This window comes from Camponotus vicinus, unplaced genomic scaffold, assembly GCF_025532165.1.
Source record: "Camponotus vicinus isolate PSW18456_S1 unplaced genomic scaffold, iyCamVici1.0 SCAF_8, whole genome shotgun sequence".
NCBI lineage: Eukaryota > Metazoa > Arthropoda > Insecta > Hymenoptera > Formicidae > Camponotus > Camponotus vicinus.
In genome coordinates, this window is record NW_028141980.1 from 7,058,865 (window position 1) to 7,075,742 (window position 16,878).

General features: G+C 35.0%; 3 pseudogenes; all 3 read left to right on the plus strand.

Moving 5' to 3' along the window:
* Nucleotides 1–546: 546 nt before the first annotated feature.
* LOC145976380 (uncharacterized) lies at nucleotides 547–3,141 on the plus strand (annotated as a pseudogene).
* Nucleotides 3,142–3,832: 691 nt separating this feature from the next.
* LOC145976381 (uncharacterized) lies at nucleotides 3,833–6,436 on the plus strand (annotated as a pseudogene).
* A 3,260-nt stretch (nucleotides 6,437–9,696) lies between these two features.
* Nucleotides 9,697–12,964, plus strand: LOC145976160 (uncharacterized; annotated as a pseudogene).
* Nucleotides 12,965–16,878: the final 3,914 nt, after the last annotated feature.

Genomic DNA, 16,878 nt, shown 5'->3' on the forward strand with positions numbered 1-16,878 from the left:
CCGAGTGAGTAGCCCTTGACTGTTGTCAATCAATTTTTATTGCAAATATATGACTCTGTTATGTTTACTTTGTCAGTGCATCGCTCCTCGCGCTTTTTACCGTTGAGAGTGCTGCTTGCATCGGTCTTTTTCGGGTGGATCGACTTGGATGGGATAGCGTTCACTCCTATAGACTATTGTATGTATGTGATTATGCTTTTTTTTCTCTTTTGTATTGACACCGCATCCTTTTTACTGTCTTAATTGGCATTTTTTGATTGTATTAGAATCACTGAAGATGGCTCGAAATGAGGCCGAAACGTATGAAATAAAGAAGAAAGATCGTTTCAATTGACTGTCTGGAGGAAAAATTTTTTTTTCACGCCCTACAACCGCGTTGGCTCCTTATTGCCTCTTATTATTCATTTTAATTTGTTAATTTTGGGGAGCGTTTAACTTTGTGTAATTTTATGTTAATATTGCGCTGGCTGAAAATATGCGTTTTTCAACCTTTTTTCAATTTGTTAGCTTTTATTTCGGTTTTAGGACTGTATCTTATTTAAAGAAATGGGTTTGGATTAACAAGCGGTTGTCTAGATTAAATTTGCGTATTATATTTTTGAGGAAGTGCATTAGTCACAATGTAACACCACAACATCTGAGTTTTTGTAACCATTATCATAATGAATTACACCATTCCGTGTCACGCAGGCGACATGTTAATTTAAGGTCTAGGTTCGTTACGGATATATTGAAGAACGAAATTAAGGATTCGTACAGACACATTCGAGCATTGCGCCGCGAGATGTTTGTTGTTGTTCGACTTATATCTAACAATTTACCGATATCTATCTGTAATAATTTTTTTGTTAAACAGAGTAGGTCTCAGCGCGCTTTCTATCTCTATGTAAGTTCGAAACTAGACAAGAAGTTTAAATGGTTGTTAAATAAACAACTGAAAGAGACACTGAAAGATATTCGTCCGATTCGTTATTTTTACATGCATCCGAATCATAAATCTGCAGTTGTGACGCATCCAGTTAGTCAATCTTCAGCAATATATAATAATGTGAATTTTTCCTTTAATCCCCTACCCTCCCCCTCTTCTATTTGTATCAACCTTGATCCTTCATCTTTCTCGCCACGTGTTTCTCCGATCTTGGAATTAAGAGACGAATGGTTTGTTAATTTATCTTCAGCGCCCATACCCCATGATGTGAAACGTTTACTACAACTTGGAGAGAAATTTTGTTTACCGGTGGTTGACAAGGAAAGAACGACTGTCGAATTACTGAAGAATGTGGAGTATAACATCAACAGGCTGCCCACAGAGATACGTACGACGTTGAGAAACAGATCTTTCCCTATTATAAGTACCTTTTATAATTCCTTTTCAAAAAAGTCTCCTGTTGATGAAATTATTTTGAGTTCTTTGAATGCTGTAAAAGAATTCACAAAGGAGAATCCTGACATTTTGTTCACGAGAGCCGATAAAGGCAATATAACAGTCGCGTTGAATAAGGACGATTATCTTTCTAATATGTCTATTTTGTTAGCAGACAAAAACACGTATAGAGTAGTAAATAAGAACCCGATTAATAAGGTGATTAGCAGTTTGCATGATTTGTTAGTGAGATGGAGAGCTCGTGATTACATCTCTGTTGCGAGATATAGAGCGTTAAATTGTACGGATGGCGTTTTACCGAGGGCCTATGGGCTGCCGAAAATTCATAAGAAAAATAATCCGTTACGCATTATAGTCTCATCTAAGAACACGCCTCTTTATGGCCTCGCCAAATTTTTACATGACATTATTTACAAGTCTATTCCGAGACCTGATAGCCAAATTATCAATAGCGCACAAGTTGTCGACAGACTCAAGGGTAGATATGTCGATGGTGATGTAAAATTGATTTCACTGGATGTCGTCTCTCTATTCACCAACGTACCGTTAGATATGGCCTTGGACAGTCTTTGTGTCAGATGGGACTATATAGTAGGGAATTGCCAGATACCTCGCGATGAGTTCTTAATGGCAGTTCGCCTCATTTTGAACTCTACATTTTTTATGTTTAATGATGTTTGCTATCAACAAACATTTGGCACGCCCATGGGCTCTCCTCTTTCCCCGATCATCGCGGAGATCACGCTCCAAGATTTAGAAGCTAGGGCGATCGCGACTCTTGATGTGGATCTTCCATTTTATTTCAGATACGTTGACGATATTGTGTTGGCGGCTCCCCCCTCGATACTTATACTAATACTATTATGAACACGTTCAATTCGTTCCACACTAGGCTGCAGTTTACTATGGAGGAGAGTGTCGACAACCGTTTGAATTTTCTTGACATCACAATCATTTTAGAAAATGGATTTATCGAATTTAATTGGTTTCATAAACCGACTTTTTCCGGAAGATACCTCCACTTTGAGTCGCGACACCCCCTTTGCCAGAAGAAGGGTACGATAATCGGCTTGACGGATAAGGTTTTCTGGCTTTCTCATCCAAGATTCCATAAAGAAAATTTTGAATTTGTCATTAACATTCTTTTGAACAATGGATATCCGCTCTCTTTTATCTTTCACACTATTGCTGACCGGCTTAATATTCTGTTTCACAGATTCAGTGACAAATGCAATAACATTCTGACGGACTGTGAGATCGGGACAGATGATGTTAGTGGGGGAAGCAGGGTTACATATTTTAATGTCCCATATGTGAGGAACATATCGGAACGTTTTCGACATTGCGTCGGGAATCTTAATGTTAGGCTCTCTTACACGGGAATCAATAACTTACGCCGATTTATTAAGGTCGGTAAGGATGGTTTGCAGAGAGATTCGCGCAGTAATATAGTGTATAAAATTAACTGCGTGGACTGCGACGCTTCTTACGTGGGACAAACTGGACGCTTGTTGAAAACGAGAATCAAAGAACATAGAAGGAATCTTACGTCCGTCATCGCGGAACATAGAGCGCTTGATCACACTTTTGATTTTGATAAGGTTGACATTTTGGATGAGGAAATGTTTTTAGGTAAAAGACTAATATCTGAAATGATTCATATCAAGCGCCAAAGGAATTCGTTGAACCTCCAAAGCGATACTTTAAAGTTGAACACATCGTGTCTGTCGATTATTGAAAACATATCTAAGATTTAATGAGCTGATGTTTGCCCTCCATGTACATGGATTGTTTTTGTTCGACCACAGTTTGATAGCGCTTTCCGTTGTTGTTTGAATTTTCGACTTAGTTGATTGTTTGCGTGCTGGATGTTCGTTTCGTCTCTGTCGGTCTTCTCGTTGTCCGAGTGAGTAGCCCTTGACTGTTGTCAATCAATTTTTATTGCAAATATATGACTCTGTTATGTTTACTTTGTCAGTGCATCGCTCCTCGCGCTTTTTACCGTTGAGAGTGCTGCTTGCATCGGTCTTTTTCGGGTGGATCGACTTGGATGGGATAGCGTTCACTCCTATAGACTATTGTATGTATGTGATTATGCTTTTTTTTCTCTTTTGTATTGACACCGCATCCTTTTTACTGTCTTAATTGGCATTTTTTGATTGTATTAGAATCACTGAAGATGGCTCGAAATGAGGCTGAAACGTATGAAATAAAGAAGAAAGATCGTTTCAATTGACTGTCTGGAGGAAAAATTTTTTTTTCACGCCCTACAACCGCGTTGGCTCCTTATTGCCTCTTATTATTCATTTTAATTTGTTAATTTTGGGGAGCGTTTAACTTTGTGTAATTTTATGTTAATATTGCGCTGGCTGAAAATATGCGTTTTTCAACCTTTTTTCAATTTGTTAGCTTTTATTTCGGTTTTAGGACTGTATCTTATTTAAAGAAATGGGTTTGGATTAACAAGCGGTTGTCTAGATTAAATTTGCGTATTATATTTTTGAGGAAGTGCATTAGTCACAATGTAACACCACAACATCTGAGTTTTTGTAACCATTATCATAATGAATTACACCATTCCGTGTCACGCAGGCGACATGTTAATTTAAGGTCTAGGTTCGTTACGGATATATTGAAGAACGAAATTAAGGATTCGTACAGACACATTCGAGCATTGCGCCGCGAGATGTTTGTTGTTGTTCGACTTATATCTAACAATTTACCGATATCTATCTGTAATAATTTTTTTGTTAAACAGAGTAGGTCTCAGCGCGCTTTCTATCTCTATGTAAGTTCGAAACTAGACAAGAAGTTTAAATGGTTGTTAAATAAACAACTGAAAGAGACACTGAAAGATATTCGTCCGATTCGTTATTTTTACATGCATCCGAATCATAAATCTGCAGTTGTGACGCATCCAGTTAGTCAATCTTCAGCAATATATAATAATGTGAATTTTTCCTTTAATCCCCTACCCTCCCCCTCTTCTATTTGTATCAACCTTGATCCTTCATCTTTCTCGCCACGTGTTTCTCCGATCTTGGAATTAAGAGACGAATGGTTTGTTAATTTATCTTCAGCGCCCATACCCCATGATGTGAAACGTTTACTACAACTTGGAGAGAAATTTTGTTTACCGGTGGTTGACAAGGAAAGAACGACTGTCGAATTACTGAAGAATGTGGAGTATAACATCAACAGGCTGCCCACAGAGATACGTACGACGTTGAGAAACAGATCTTTCCCTATTATAAGTACCTTTTATAATTCCTTTTCAAAAAAGTCTCCTGTTGATGAAATTATTTTGAGTTCTTTGAATGCTGTAAAAGAATTCACAAAGGAGAATCCTGACATTTTGTTCACGAGAGCCGATAAAGGCAATATAACAGTCGCGTTGAATAAGGACGATTATCTTTCTAATATGTCTATTTTGTTAGCAGACAAAAACACGTATAGAGTAGTAAATAAGAACCCGATTAATAAGGTGATTAGCAGTTTGCATGATTTGTTAGTGAGATGGAGAGCTCGTGATTACATCTCTGTTGCGAGATATAGAGCGTTAAATTGTACGGATGGCGTTTTACCGAGGGCCTATGGGCTGCCGAAAATCCATAAGAAAAATAATCCGTTACGCATTATAGTCTCATCTAAGAACACGCCTCTTTATGGCCTCGCCAAATTTTTACATGACATTATTTACAAGTCTATTCCGAGACCTGATAGCCAAATTATCAATAGCGCACAAGTTGTCGACAGACTCAAGGGTAGATATGTCGATGGTGATGTAAAATTGATTTCACTGGATGTCGTCTCTCTATTCACCAACGTAGATATGGTACCGTTAGATATGGCCTTGGACAGTCTTTGTGTCAGATGGGACTATATAGTAGGGAATTGCCAGATACCTCGCGATGAGTTCTTAATGGCAGTTCGCCTCATTTTGAACTCTACATTTTTTATGTTTAATGATGTTTGCTATCAACAAACATTTGGCACGCCCATGGGCTCTCCTCTTTCCCCGATCATCGCGGAGATCACGCTCCAAGATTTAGAAGCTAGGGCGATCGCGACTCTTGATGTGGATCTTCCATTTTATTTCAGATACGTTGACGATATTGTGTTGGCGGCTCCCCCCTCGATACTTATACTAATACTATTATGAACACGTTCAATTCGTTCCACACTAGGCTGCAGTTTACTATGGAGGAGAGTGTCGACAACCGTTTGAATTTTCTTGACATCACAATCATTTTAGAAAATGGATTTATCGAATTTAATTGGTTTCATAAACCGACTTTTTCCGGAAGATACCTCCACTTTGAGTCGCGACACCCCCTTTGCCAGAAGAAGGGTACGATAATCGGCTTGACGGATAAGGTTTTCTGGCTTTCTCATCCAAGATTCCATAAAGAAAATTTTGAATTTGTCATTAACATTCTTTTGAACAATGGATATCCGCTCTCTTTTATCTTTCACACTATTGCTGACCGGCTTAATATTCTGTTTCACAGATTCAGTGACAAATGCAATAACATTCTGACGGACTGTGAGATCGGGACAGATGATGTTAGTGGGGGAAGCAGGGTTACATATTTTAATGTCCCATATGTGAGGAACATATCGGAACGTTTTCGACATTGCGTCGGGAATCTTAATGTTAGGCTCTCTTACACGGGAATCAATAACTTACGCCGATTTATTAAGGTCGGTAAGGATGGTTTGCAGAGAGATTCGCGCAGTAATATAGTGTATAAAATTAACTGCGTGGACTGCGACGCTTCTTACGTGGGACAAACTGGACGCTTGTTGAAAACGAGAATCAAAGAACATAGAAGGAATCTTACGTCCGTCATCGCGGAACATAGAGCGCTTGATCACACTTTTGATTTTGATAAGGTTGACATTTTGGATGAGGAAATGTTTTTAGGTAAAAGACTAATATCTGAAATGATTCATATCAAGCGCCAAAGGAATTCGTTGAACCTCCAAAGCGATACTTTAAAGTTGAACACATCGTGTCTGTCGATTATTGAAAACATATCTAAGATTTAATGAGCTGATGTTTGCCCTCCATGTACATGGATTGTTTTTGTTCGACCACAGTTTGATAGCGCTTTCCGTTGTTGTTTGAATTTTCGACTTAGTTGATTGTTTGCGTGCTGGATGTTCGTTTCGTCTCTGTCGGTCTTCTCGTTGTCCGAGTGAGTAGCCCTTGACTGTTGTCAATCAATTTTTATTGCAAATATATGACTCTGTTATGTTTACTTTGTCAGTGCATCGCTCCTCGCGCTTTTTACCGTTGAGAGTGCTGCTTGCATCGGTCTTTTTCGGGTGGATCGACTTGGATGGGATAGCGTTCACTCCTATAGACTATTGTATGTATGTGATTATGCTTTTTTTTCTCTTTTGTATTGACACCGCATCCTTTTTACTGTCTTAATTGGCATTTTTTGATTGTATTAGAATCACTGAAGATGGCTCGAAATGAGGCCGAAACGTATGAAATAAAGAAGAAAGATCGTTTCAATTGACTGTCTGGAGGAAAAATTTTTTTTTTCACGCCCTACAACCGCGTTGGCTCCTTATTGCCTCTTATTATTCATTTTAATTTGTTAATTTTGGGGAGCGTTTAACTTTGTGTAATTTTATAAAAATAAAAGTTAAAGAGTAAAAACACAGTATAGTGTACATAAGTTTCGGAAACGCAAAAACGGGAGAAAAACGATGTTTACAAAGTCAAGAGGGTCAAAAGCAAATACGCAACATAACGGAAAAATTGGAAAATTAATTAAATAAGAGCTCAAAGTATTAACATTCATGATCGAAATATTGCAAAAGAAAAATCTGAATAAAAAATCTTATGTCCGTAATAAACAACAAAGAAGCTGTGAGCAGCGCGTTTCGATCATGAATGTTAATAATGTTTGCGCTCTTATTTAATTAATTTTCCAATTTCTCTGTTATGTTGCGTATTTACTTTCGACCCTCTTCACTTTGTAAACATCGTTTTTCTCGCGCTTTTGCGTTTCTGAAACTTATGTACACTATACTGTGTTTTTACTCTTTTACTTTTATTTTTATGTTTATTCTTATAACTTCGTTATTCGGCATTGAAAGGGATCCGAATTGGATCAAAATGCAGCGTTTGTTTTGTTAAATAAATAATTTCACATGTTTCATCACATGATTTGATATAATTGTCTATTCTTGCATACATTACACCTATTGCATGGTCCTTTTGACTAATTTTTTATTTGATTTTATCTAACGGACCTTTTTATCATTTAATTTTTTTATGTTTATTAATATTTTATTAGAATTAAATTATTAAATTATTTTAAATAAATAAACAATAAATATAGTAATTTTAAAAAAATATGAAATACAGGGTGTCCTAGACCACCCGTACACCCCTTTTCTTTCAAAAACTAAGCATTTTAGAGAAAAATGTTTTCGACAAAAGTTGTATGGTTTCGAGGGGGCCATAAGATGGTACCATTGGTTTTACCTTAAAGAGTCATTTGAAGGTCACGTGAAGGTCACTTCAATTTTTTTAAATGGAACACCCTATATATTTTTGCACATTCTTGTAGCTTATCTCGAGAGCTTTCCAAAACACTGTAATTAAGTACCTTTTCGTTAAGTACTTTTTGAGTTATGAGGCTTGAAATAATTTCTTAATTTTACATAAACCGTAAAATATCTTGTAAAATATTCATTTTTCGATTATCTTACCTTAATACTTTTACGTACAAAATAATGAGAGGAATCAATTGGTGTAAAGAAAACACATAGTTGTTTTGAAGAAGAAATATGTAATTTGCAATTAACAATTCCATATTTTTTCTTAAAAACAACTATGTGTTTTCTTTACACCAATTGATTCCTCTCATTATTTTGTACATAAAAGTATTAAGGTAAGATAATGGAAAAATGAATATTTTACAAGATATTTTACGGTTTATGTAAAATTAAGAAATTATTTCAAGCCTCATAACTCAAAAAGTACTTAACGAAAAGGTACTTAATTATAGTGTTTTGGAAAGCTCTCGAGATAAGCTACAAGAATGTGCAAAAATATATAGGGTGTTCCATTTAAAAAGTTGGAGGTGACCTTCAGGTGACTCTTCAAGATAGAACTAATGGCACCATCTTATGTCCCCTTTCAAGCCATAAAACTTTTATTTGAAATATTTTTTGAAAAAACTTCTCCTTTTCGAGATATTCGCGTGTATTGATTAAAATGGTCTACCCTGTATATAAGTAATCTCGAAAAAATAGCAATTTCTAAAAGATAACGCAGTCTTTTGTTTATTTATCAATCTACAACTAAAAATTAACTACTTTTTAACAGTAGTTAGTAGAAATATTAGTAGTAGTAGTTAGTAATAGTAATAGTAGTAGTAGTAGTTATTGAAAAAGATATTTTATGCCAGAGACGGTCTATTCGTGTGCTGGTTGCTTTTAAAAATACCTTCTCCCAGAAACGTTTGCATGTGCGTTCTGGTTATTACAAAAAGATACTTTTTATACCAAAGACGGTATATCCGTGTACTGATTGCTTTTAAAAATATCTTCTCCCAGAAACGGTTTGCATGTGCGTTCTGGTTATTAAAAAAAGATATTTTTTATACCAAAGACAGTATATCCGTGTACTGATTGCTTTTAAAAATATCTTCTCCCAGAAACGGTTTGCATGTGTGTTCTGGTTATTAAAAAAAGATATTTTTTATACCAAAGACGATATATCCGTGTATTGATTGCTTATAAAAATATCTTCTCCCAGAAACGGTTTGCATGTGCGTTCTGGTTATTAAAAAAAGATATTTTTTATACCAAAGACAGTATATCCGTGTACTGATTGCTTTTAAAAATATCTTCTCCCAGAAACGGTTTGCGTTCTGGTTATTAAAAAAAGATATTTTTTATACCAAAGACGATATATCCGTGAACTGATTGTTTTTCACATCAGATGCGATTTGCATGTGCGCTCTGGTTATTATAAAATATAAGACATTTATGTTGTTAAAATATTATCTATTGTATCATATAATATAGTTAATTTCTAATTAGATATAGATTTATAAACAAAAGACTGCACTTATTTTACAGAGATTTTACTTTTTTCTAAATTATATAAAGTGATATAATAACTGACACATCTTATTTTTGTAAAAATATTTAACATTATTTTTTCTTGCAGGCGACGGTTGCTGAAGCTGATAAAGAGCCAAGAGGAAAATGACTCCAGGAGTAGCACGTTTACTAAGGATACTAGCAACGAATCCATCGATTTTCAGGAATCGGTGGAATTATTCTCCGACACGATGGATTCAAAAGTTAGTACCCAAACTTTAGTACCCACGATGCAATGCCTGGAGTCAAATTTAAATGCAGGTACGTATTGTCGAAATGTCGAAATTTGCAAAGATAACAATAATTTTGTTATCGAAAATGGCCCTCTGGATACAGATCGTATCCAAGAAAGCATGCTTGAAGGCCGTCGCATTGTCGACATTTCTTTTATGTGGAGTGAAATCCACAGAACATTTGATAATCACGCGCGAGGAATAGAGTGCCAATTTAAAGATTGGAAACTCGTAAATTCTCTTCGTCGTGGGCTAATGACGCAGTTGTTCTTCAAATGCCAAATGTGCAATTATGAAGCTAACATCTGGTCAGAGCCCACAAAACCGGAAACATTGGATATTAATACAGCTGCTGTAGCAGGAACTGTTACAGTAGGAATTGGTTATGCCCAGCTCGAAGAGTTATGTGCAGCCATGAATGTTCCTTGTATGTCCGAGCCGACTTACATAAAATATAGAGAAAATTTAGTCGATGATTTTCAAAAAACAGCCATAGAAAATATGAAAATGGCTGGTGAAGTTGAAAAACAACTCGCTATTGAAAGAAACGAAGTTATAAACGGTATTCCGTACATAACAGTCGTGGCGGATGGTAGTTGGATGAAGAGATCGTACGGCAATGCTTATGATTCTCTTTCCGGTATTGGAGCCATAATTGGTTACCGCACGAAAAGGATTCTCTTCGTCGGTGTCCGCAATAAATTTTGCACACTATGTAATGTAGCAGAGCAAAAAAGTATAGAACCAAACGCTCACAAATGCTATAAAAATTTTGATCGGAACGCAAGCTCTACAAGCATGGAGAGCGATGCCATCGCGGAAGGTTTTAAATGTAGCCTTGAAATGCATGGTCTGATTTATAAAACGGTTGTTGCCGATAGTGACAGTAGCGTTTATCAGGCTATTCTTGATAACAGACCATACCGTGACCATTTAGTTACAGTAAAAAAAATAGAATGCATCAATCACTTGCTTCGCAATTTATGCAAGAAGCTAAAAGCTGTGACTGAAATGACTCAGCCAAAAATGCATAGACAGCGTGGCTTTGTAGAGATGCGAAATATTGCACAAAACAACATTTTAAAAATACGAAAAGAAATAATAAAGGCAGCCGCTCTACGAAGAGAAGAAAGACAACCTCAACATTGTCAGGCTATGGAATTACAAAAAGATATATTGAACATTCCTAGCCATATTTTTGGCGAACATAAGCGATGTGAAGCACGTGGTCGTACATGTGAGAATTGTGATGAAACGAAAAAAAATTATGTACCATTTCTAAAATTACACGGTCTCTATCCAAAAATAGAAAGTGCTGTCATATATATAAGTGCTTATTCCGACAGATTATTGTTCAATTTAACAAATAATCCAGCAGAATCGTTTAATTCGATAATCTGCAAACAAATTGGCGGAAAGCGTATTAATTTCGGCAAACGAGGCTCCTACAATGCTAGAATTGCGGGAGCAGTTTTGCAATACAATACGCAACAAGTACTTACACAAGTACATCAAAGCATGTGTAACACTGTTCCGCCTATTGTCGAGAACTTGGAAAAGCGACGACAAATAAAAGTTGCAAAAACCAGAGAATCTCGAGAAGCACAAGGAAGGCAAAAAAAATTTAAACGAGAGCCAGGAACAGATCGTCATTACGGTCCGCAATCGCAAAAACCGGATCTTCCATCCGATATATTCCAACTTCAGCAAAACCACTTAGAAAGATTGTTGGAAAATGCGATGAACTGGCAAAAAATTGAACTCGATACAAGAAAGCAAAGTGAATCACAACTATGGTTATCATTGAGACAAGAAATATTGACGGCATCCAATTTTGGAACCATATGTCGCATGAGGCCGACAACGTCTTGCGCAGCGACAGTAAAAGCCATTTTATATCCTTCCTTCATTGATACCGTAGCCACAAAATATGGTCGCGACAATGAAGAAGTAGCAAGGAAAGAATTGGCCATACAATTAAATAAAGAAATAAAACCTTGTGGATTTATTCATTGATACTGAAAATCCATGCTTGGGTGCTTCCCCTGACGGACTTATTGATGAAAATGGTCTGGTGGAAATCAAATGTCCTTTGTCAGCTGAAAATTTAACAGCGGAAAAAGCCATTGAGACATTGCCTTCTTTGAAAGGCATCTTTGATAAGAAAAATCCACATAAAATGAATTGGAATCACCGATATTTTTACCAAGTTCAAGGTCAATTGAACATAACAAAGCGAGAATATTGCATTTTTGCTGTTTGGACGCCAAAAAGCATGAAAATATTGCGCATTGATAAAGACAACATTTTTTGGAGAAATCGAATGCTGCCTTTTTTAACACGCTTCTATAACGAATGCATGCTTCCAGAAATCTTGGACAGTCGTCATAATAGACATATGCCAATAAGAAATCCAAGATATATTATGGAAGCTAAAGAAGAAGCAGCAAAAAAATTATGTCGAACAAGTAGACGAAATGTTACAGAAAGCGAAAATGGCATGGAAGAGAGCAAACGATTCAAACCGAACGTTTCGCCAAAGGAAGTAACAATGACTGATACTGTTACTATTGTTCCGAATAAAGAGCAAGACAATGACTGTATTATAATAAGTCATTCAAGTAGCAAAAGAGATATAACTGAAGACGTTATGATAAAACATAAAAGACTCTTAGATCACACGTTTACTTCCCTTTCTTCAGTAAAAAATAATGTCTTGCCTATAACAAGTGAATTAAATGATGAATCATTGGATTTATTTTTACGCATCGTAAGAGAAACTTCTTCTTTCGAAACACAAAGTGTGCTATATTTAGAATATCCTCACATAATTGTAGCTAGTCATAGTGACAAAAGCTTACAAATAATTGGAGGAAATTGTAGTAATCACTGGAGATGTATTTTCTTTGACGGCACCAAACTTCACGTGTACGATAGTTTACCTGGCTGTACATACGATAAATTGGTAGCGAAAGAAAAAAATTACATACGTCTTCGTTATCCGACTGTAAGCTCAAGTGACATAATTTTTGAAAAGGTTGAAACACAACCTGATGGGACGAGTTGTGGAATTTATGCTGCAGCTTTCGCCACAACTGTAGTCTTAGGAGGCAATCCTTGCGAGGAAAAATATTCCAAAAATGTTAAATGCATGAGAGAACATTTTTGTACAATTATAGAAAGCAATAAACTGTTGCCTTTTCCGAAGTGATAAGTAATTTATTATTCAAAAATGTGTCCTAATATTCATAAAAGTATATGAGCAAAAAATATTCCTCAATGTTTAGAAATTATAATCGGAGAGACGAAATAAATAAATAATACATTTTGGTTGCGTTCTCAATGGGCGATGGAGGGGCCCTTTCTATATTATAAATATCCAAAATATTGTAACTGTCAAAAAATTTTGTTGCAATATTTTGGAGAAGGTATATTTGGACAGAGGATATATATGTATTTGCATTTATATATAAATATTTATATTAACATTTATATAAATATAAATTTTAATATATGCTTACGTCATAATTACACACACACACACACACACACACACACACACACACACACACACACACACACACACACACACACACACACACACACATGTACTTATGTCTTAAAAATATATAAACATTCACATGTATAGTAAAGAAGTTTATATTACTGACAATGAGCTCTCGATCATATCGATTATAACGATATACTAACGATGATAAAGATTTATCATTGTATTCAAAAAGCTTGTCATAATGTGCAAAAGAATATCATCAAGAAAAAAATCTCAATGCAAAGATTATCTTTATTAATTAAAATTGGAGAGACGAAAAAAAAATATATGGTTGCGTCTCACAAGAATGGGCGATGGAGGGGCCTACTCTTTATTTACAATATTCAGAATATTGTAAATTGAAAAAATGAATAAATTCATTATTCTGTCGCGATGAGATAAATATATAATGTATTGTAAATGTTTGTAAATTTATATTACAAATATATAAACACGTACATATACAATAATTATATGTATAATATATTTACATATATATATATATATATATATACAGGGTGACCCATTTTAACTTAGGCAGCCAAATAACTCGAAAAATAAGCAAGATAGAGAAAAATGTTTTAGACAAAAGTTGTATGGTTTCGAGGGGGCCATAAGATGGTATCATTGGTTTGACCTTGAAGAGTCATTTGAAGGTCACGTGAAGGTCACTTCAATTTTTTTAAATGGAACATCCTATATATTTTTGTACATTCTTGTAGCTCATCTCGAGAGCTTTCCAAAACACTATAATTAAGTACATTTTCGTTAAGTACTTTTTGAGTTATGAGGCTTGAAATAATTTCTTAATTTTACATAAACCGTAAAATATCTTGTAAAATATTCATTTTTCCATTATCTTACCTTAATACTTTTATGTACAAAATAATGAGAGGAATCAATTGGTGTAAAGAAAACACATAGTTGTTTTTAAGAAAAAATATGGAATTGTTAATTGCAAATTACATATTTCTTCTTCAAAACAACTATGTGTTTTCTTTACACCAATTGATTCCTCTCATTATTTTGTACGTAAAAGTATTAAGGTAAGATAATCGAAAAATGAATATTTTACAAGATATTTTACGGTTTATGTAAAATTAAGAAATTATTTCAAGCATCATAACGCAAAAAGTACTTAACGGAAAGGTACTTAATTATAGTGTTTTGGAAAGCTCTCGAAATAAGCTACAAGAATGTACAAAAATATATAGGGTATTCCATTTAAAAAAATTGAAGTGACCTTCACGTGACCTTCAAATGACTCTTCAAGGTCAAACCAATGATACCATCTTATGGCCCCCTCGAAACCATACAACTTTTGTCTAAAACATTTTTCTCTATCTTGCTTATTTTTCGAGTTATTTGGCTGCCTAAGTTAAAATGGGTCACCCTGTATATATATATATATATATATATATATATATATATATATATAATATATACATTTTATACATATATAAAATATATTATGCATGAATATATAAATCAATAAAAATATATATTGTCTCATTTCAGTATATTGAACGCAATGCAAAAGATTGCATTTTCTATTATGCATGTTTCAAACAATAATGTCGGTAATGGCGGAACTAAAAATGTCGATATTATCGATATTATCGACATTTTTAGTTACGTTTAGATGGGGGCGCTAATCCGTCGGAGTTCGCCCGTCGCTTTAGGATCCCCTTAACTAAGAGAGAGTGAAGTAGCACATATTTCTCTTTCTCTCTCAGGATTTTGAAGAAAAATGTCGGACAATCTAACCTAACCTACTTATGTCCAGACTCTGATTAGAGGGTCTCTAGGCGCATATAGCATACGTGACCATTGAACTATAGAACTAACTGGAACGAGCGCTGCCTTTGTTATTGCCCGGTGACCTCGAGCCGAGGGAGACAGTATCTATTTGGTAGAGACCCTCTAATCAGAGGTCCGAATTCATAGTCGTTTCTCAAATCTTAAGACTAGAGAATTTCTTAAATCTATCCTAATGCGACCATTTCATTGGTTGAATAGGATAGCTCAACCAATGAAATGGTCGTATTAGGATAGATTTAAGAAATTCTCTAGTCTTAAGATTTGAGAAACGACTATGAATTCGGACCAGAGTCTGGACATAAGTAGGTTAGGTTAGATTGTCCGACATTTTTCTTCAAAATCCTGAGAGAAAGGGAGAGAAATATGTGCTACTTCACTCTCTCTTAGTTAATGTCTCATAACTAGAGGCGTGCGAATCTGCTCTCACTCCCGCTCGTTCTCGACAGCGAAACTGGATTCTCGAGACTCAGATTATCGAGAGCGCTGTTATCGAGAATAGAGGCTCGAGAACGAGAAATCTCGAGGATAGAAATCTACCCCCACTCCGTCTAATAGAGCATCGAGACTCGGGACTCGCTCGTTCTCGAGCCTCTATTCTCGATAACAGCGCTCCCGATAATCTGAGTCTCGAGAATCCAGTCTCGCTGTCGAGAACGAGCGGGAGTGAGAGCAGATTTGCACGCCTCTACTCATAACCTCTTATTTATACTGCGCGTATGAGTGTAAAGTAATAAATAATGGTTGGATGTGCGGCAGAATTTTATTAATTAATCGTAAATATTACGATAGCAAATCGATGATGATGCATCATAGTTTAAAATAAAATAATGTATTACTTTTTACATGTATAATATAAATAATTAATATATACAATAAATATTTTTTATGATGTGTATATGTATATATATATATGTTACTTATTTCCTATTTCTTATTATTTTTTTAACTATTAATTGATTACTTCAATTTAATTACTATCAAAGTTTATATTTTCAACTCACTCACTCACTCTCTCTCTCTCTCTCTCTCTCTCTCTCTCTCTCTCTCGTAATGTTTAAAAACATTTTTCTTATTCTGTTATTCAGATTGTTATTTTTTATATATTTATAAACTCAATCAAATTTTTTTCTATACCTTTTTATATGTAAGAGATTATTCTAAACAAACTGCAAAGTTAATAATATTAAAACAAATTAAATAAGAAAAATTAAAATTTCCATGTATTTTTTTAAATATTTAATAATTTATTATATTTGATAGCAATAGAAATTTCATAAAACTGGCGCGAATTGAAGAAAAATGGCGGACCAATCAGAGCTTGCTATCTTATGTCCAGACTCTGATTAGAGGTTCTCTACTATTTGGTATTGCCGTCTCTCTTTTTCATGTATTATCTTAGCTAAAAATATACATCTGCGCATTAAAGTTGTGTACAGAATTTTTTCACCAAAAATTTAGCAAAATAAAGCATTATTTTATTTCGTTTATTGTCGTCATTATATTTCCTTAAATAATCCATTTCATTACAATAATATTTTTTATATATTTATTGTTCGAACATATACTGACTAAGGTATGGACACAGATAGTCATAAAACTATAGGAGAAATATACTATAGCATGTTAGTGTAACAGAGACAGCGATTCCAAATAGCGATGGCCTTCGCCGCACAAGCAGGCTCAGCTCGTTAAAGTCACTAGATATACAAAGTACCGCAATCACTCGCCATTTTGGCTCCAATAAGTGGTTCATT